The sequence below is a fragment of the Gigantopelta aegis genome, unplaced genomic scaffold, assembly GCF_016097555.1.
Source record: "Gigantopelta aegis isolate Gae_Host unplaced genomic scaffold, Gae_host_genome ctg7868_pilon_pilon, whole genome shotgun sequence".
NCBI lineage: Eukaryota > Metazoa > Mollusca > Gastropoda > Neomphalida > Peltospiridae > Gigantopelta > Gigantopelta aegis.
The window spans coordinates 3,150-8,939 of NW_024536141.1; the positions used below are offsets into that span (position 1 = coordinate 3,150).

The window sequence follows — 5,790 nt, forward strand, 5'->3', positions numbered from 1 at the left end:
CTGAATTTTCACACACATAATAATAAAAATGTTAGTTTTTTTGTTAAATCACAAGGAAGAAAAATAAAGTAACCTGATGTATCACTCCCATCCCTGGTCCTCACAAATCCATTTATAGAAACTACACTCCATAGACAAGATTTCTTCTTTTTTTTTTTTTTTTTTTTTTTTTTTGGGGGGGGGGGGGGCGAATTCTTCGTGATGGGATCATCACAAAAAAAAAAAAAAAAAAAAAAAAAAAAAAAAAAACCTTTAGGTAACCTCATCTATATTCGCTAGAAAAAAATATGAGCTTTGGTATTAAAAAAAAAATAATAGAAAAAAAAAATTGCGATGCCATACGCACTGTGTCGTCTTAAAAGACCAACGAAGGTTAAAAGCGATAATATGATTGGTCGGTTCCTGAACAGTCATACCTGGGATTTGATTGGCTTAGAGATAACAACAGGAAAAAACGCGCCATTTGCAGTTTGCCAAAATAAATTTAATAATAAATAATGACAAAACATTGTGTATTTTGCACTATGAATTAGATTTGAGATCATTTTGATTGAGCAGAAACAATCACAGTTTATTACCGAATACTTGGCTATGGCGGAAAATGAAGAACTTCGGTCAAGTTTCGGATGTCCTACTATTTTCGTCACGTTTGGAAGGGAAAAAAAGGTAAACATGATTTTACTATTTTCTTACTTATTCTAGACACCTTTAATATATAAGTTGACATCTTTAACTGTATTTGTTCTAATATTGTGTGATGTTTGATGACAATCGAACGAATGTAACGTGTTCTACATGATGCAACATTGGGTTACGACACAGAAAATTTCCAAAATGGCCAATCAAGGCATATTTTTCGGGGGCAATTTAAATACACATAGATCACGTTGACATCATAAATAATACATTAAATGCAAAATAAATATTTTAAGATGCCCAAAATTGATGCATTTATTACAGAATTTTTTGGTTATTTCACCGATGGGTACAGATTTTTACAACGATAGTATTGCTTTTTTGGGGCGATTTAGATCACATGACCAGTTTCACGTACTCTGATAGGTCAGCAGTCTTTGTTTACAAATTAATTTAGTTTTAATGGGTTTAATTTATTTAAAGTATCACAAGTAGCAGTCATTTTTTTCATTTTATTTAGTAATATATATTGTGTTGGGGTACCATATGTTTCGTCCCCAAACCAGTTCGCCCCCAGTCAGTTCACCCCCAACTATTAGAGGGTTCGCCCCTTCCCCTAATATTATGTTAGGTAATAAAATTATTTTGGCTTAGGTAATTGGTTGTTTGGCAAGTCTTCCTTATTCCCCCCCCCCCCCCCCCCCACCCCCCGCCAAATTGTTTGTTTTTTAAATATTTGTTAGAAATTAATGTAAGGTTAGAGATAGTTATTAATAGATTTTTTTTTAAGCTTATAAAACATAATGTGTATATTTCATAATCCTTTCTGGTGATCATGCTTGGGGTCCCAATGTCATGCATTCATATTTTTTTTTGTACATTCAAAATTAATTATTTGAAAGTAAAATTTGCTTTGGGCTACAATAAACCTGAATTGTTTAGGGTACCAGACGTTTCGCCCCCAAATCGGATGTCAGTTCACCCTCGCATGCTTAACCAGTTCGCCCCCACAAAGGTACCAGTTTCACACCCATAAAGATTTATATGTATTAATTAATTGAACTGGTGATTATGTCAAATGTGCCCGCACTGACTCAAGATCCAACCAAATCGTGGAAAGACGACAATCCCTCCCCTCTAAGAAAAGAAACACACACACACACAGTTTAACATGCCTCTAAAGAAAACAATACAGTAATTGTTTAAAAGTAACAAATAATTGGGATTTGGGGGCGAACTGACAAATAGTTGGGGGCGCGAACTGGTACATGGGGCGAACAGGTCAACTGGGGGCAAAACGTCATGGATTCATTGTCTATACAAAAAGTAAGTTTGTTTTTGTTTAAAGACACCACTAGAGCACATTGATTTATTAATCATTGGCTATTGGATGTCAAACAGGTAATTTTGACATAATTTTTGAAAGGGAACCTGCTAAAAATTAATTAGTAGCAATGTATTTTTATCTATGCACCATCCCACAACAGGATAGCACTTACCAAGATGAAATACATACGAAATCGTGCAACAATTGCCGATCGATGCATACTTATTGTTTGCTGAGATAATATATATAAAATAAAAAAAATTACCTTGAAATATTTATACCATTATATTTTGTGTTGCTTGTTTACTCTGTTCACTTCACCCCCAACTGTCGGTATGGATGCCCCCAAATATGTACAACACATCTTTGGTTGCATTTTGTATTTATATTATTTTATATTACTTTGACTGGGGTGTGATATCAAGCCTTTTCGCCCCATGCCAGTTAATTTCTTTTCAAAACGTTTCAAAAGAAACTATAAAACTCTTAAACTGACACAGAAAAATTCTTGGATAGGATATTGACATACCTTTGGGATGGATTGGTTTGCATAAGGATGAAATGGACATTTACTTTGATTACAAGAAACACAAGTTATATATATATATATATATTTTTTTTTCTTCAGAAAAATCGTCAGCGCATTCTGGTCATCATATTATGGAAATATTTGTGACTGGTATGTATTTAGCAAACAATAATTTTGTTTTAAGATGCATGACTTGATGCATAAGAGGTGGTCTTTCAATGTCACAAGCCATTATACATAATTATTCAAAAATGTTTGATTATACCAGATCACTTGGAAATTAACTTTAACATGTGTTATCAGGTTAGTAGGAAATGCAATCTCTGCATGACAGTTAGTTTGGTAATTTTTAAAACATCTATTCAGGATAATAACTTTTTACACTTTCCTTAACATTAGAATTTTTTTTTTTTTTTTTCAATTCTTCCTTGTCCGCCCATATTCTTGAGTGAGCATCTTGAATTAAACATTTTAATAATAAAAAAAGTAACTTCCAGTTTACATTTGAACAGCATCTGACATCACATGTATGGTCACTGACAAGCATGCAGGGCTTTTTCTCGTTCTAACCAGTGCACCACAACTGGACAAAAGACTGTGGTATGTGCTTTACTGTCTGTGGTAAAGTGCATATAACAGACCCCTTGCTGCATTAGAAAAGCTGTAGCAGCTTGACTACGAGTCAGAATTACCAAATGTTTTTTTGACATCCAATAGCCGATGATTAATTAATCATTAATTAAGCGAGAAGAAACCTGCTACAATTTTCCATTAGTAGCAAGGGATCTTTTATATGCACTATCCCCACAGACTGGATAGCACATACCACAGCCTTCGATATATACCAGTCGTGGTGCACTGGCTGGAACAAGAAAAGCCCTAAGGGCCCATCGACAGGGATCGATCATGGGTCAACTGTGCATCAATCGAGCGCTTTACCCCTATAGCTGGAAATGAGTTGCATGCAGTTCTATGATGTACATTGTAGTAGACATGTACAAACTAATACATGTAGATAAATGCATGTTTTTTTTTTTTAATTTCATTATTTCCCTCCCAGTCCCAACACCCTTTATCTTTTCGTAATAGTTTATATTTTATAGGCCTGAAATTTGGTACAGATTCTTTAGACTCAAATATATATCATGTATTTTATTTTTTTTTATTTCTTCATAATTAAAATTAAAGGTAATCATTGAATATTTCAAAGTCTGTTTTATCCTTGAGATTTGACTGATACCAGGTAAAAAAGTAAACTTGAAAATTTAACTGAAAATTAGTTTTGTTTTCTCTTGAAGTTTTGATTCCCCACACCTGAAATTTGGTAGCTAGGCTATGATTCTCTAGGGTAGTCTTTTTAAAACTAACAGAAAGAACTAAATGTTTACATTAATAATAAACAATAGCTAATTACATAGCAGATCTATCCAGACTACATTTGTTTTTCAGAATCCCATCTGAATGTTGGATGACATATATCAAGATGACACTGAACAGGACATAACTGAGGAAAATGGATGTGAGAGAATCCCAATCTAACAGTTGGAAATAAATATATATATTATTTATAAAATATTTGTTTGCGTATACTGTTCAGATATATTAGTGAAAGAAATGTTTTATTTAATGACGCACTCAACACATTTTATTTACGGTTATATGGCGTCAGACATATGGTTACGGACCACACAGATTTTGAGAGGAAGCCCTGCTGTCGCCACTACATGGGCTACTCTTCCGATTAGCAGCAAGGGATCTTTTATTTGCACTTCCCACAGGCGGGATAGCACAAACCATGGCCTTTTTTGAACCAGTTATGGATCACTGGTCAGTGCAAGTGGTTTACACCTACCCATTAAGCCTTGCGGAGCACTCACTCAGGGTTTGGAGTCGGTATCTGGATTAAAAATCCCATGCCTCGACTGGGATCGAACCCAGTACCTACCAGCCTGTAGACCGATGGCCTACAACGATACCACCGAGGCCGGTAGATATATTAGTGAGTCAGAATGAAACATCACTTTGTTAAGACTATTGTGCTTCAATTTTTATGTTTTGTGGACAGCTACATGTAGTTTACAGATAGGGCACGTGTAATAATACAGCAATTGCCTGAGAATATTGAAATGTGGCCTCCAAGGACAGATTGCTGCCTATTTTCATTTGTTTAATGATTAGTTCATCACTGACTACTGGATGTAAAAAATTAAATGGATAATTAATTCTGACCCATAGTTTTCAGAGGAAGCTCTCTACATGTTTCAAAGCAGCAAGTCATCTTTTATATGATCTTTTCCTTGGACAGGACAGAACATACCACTGCCTTTGATAGATATTCACTTGTACAGCAGTATCTCTAAAATATCGGTGAATCACTTGTATTTCACTAATTACTACTTCACTTATACAGTGTTTTTTGTAAAATATCGGTGAATCACTTATATTTCACCTATACTTCACCTATACTTCACTTATACAGCAGTTTCTGTTAAGTATTAGTGAATCGCTTATACTTCACTTATATTTCACCTATACTTCACTTATACAGCAGTTTCTGTTTAAGTATTAGTGAATCGCTTATACTTCACTTATATTTCACCTATACTTCAATTACACAACAGTATTAGTGAATCGCTTATACTTCACTTATATTTCACCTCTACTTCACTTTATACAGCAGTTTTGTTAAGTATTAGTGAATCACTTATACTTCACTTATATTTCACCTATACTTTCACTTACACCAACAGTTTCTGTTAAATATTGGTGAATCACTTATACCTCACTTATATTTCACTTATACAGCAGTTTCTGTTACACTTATACTTCACTTATAAGTCACTTATATATATCCAACACTTCTGTTAAATGTAAGTGAATGACTTACACTTCACTTATATATATAGTTAACACTTCACCTATATGTCACATATACTTTGTATAAGTGATACCTCATTTGCATACAAAATCCTAATCGTTTACTTATAAGTCACTTATACTTGAAAAGTATTAACGACTTATACTTCACTTATAAGTGAAAAATATAAGTCATTTCGGTAAGGGGTAGTCAGTGATGAACTAATCATTAAACAAATGAAAATAGGCAGCAATCTGTCCTTGGAGGCCACATTTCAATATTTTCCAGCCATTGCTGTATATATGCCACCGCTTACAAGTGCCCTATCTGTAAACTACATGTAGCTGTCCACAAAACATAAAAATTGCATAAAAAGAAGCCAATAGTCTTACACAAGTGATGGTTTCATTCTGACTCACTAATATATCTACCCGGCCTCGG

General features: G+C 34.1%; 1 long non-coding RNA gene across 1 annotated transcript; it reads left to right on the forward strand.

Moving 5' to 3' along the window:
- Window positions 1-269: 269 nt before the first annotated feature.
- LOC121366950 lies at window positions 270-4,022 on the forward strand. Its single transcript, XR_005957271.1, has 3 exons — window positions 270-666; window positions 2,592-2,642; window positions 3,942-4,022. It is a non-coding gene; the product is annotated as an uncharacterized LOC121366950 (long non-coding RNA).
- The last annotated feature ends 1,768 nt before the right edge of the window (window positions 4,023-5,790 follow it).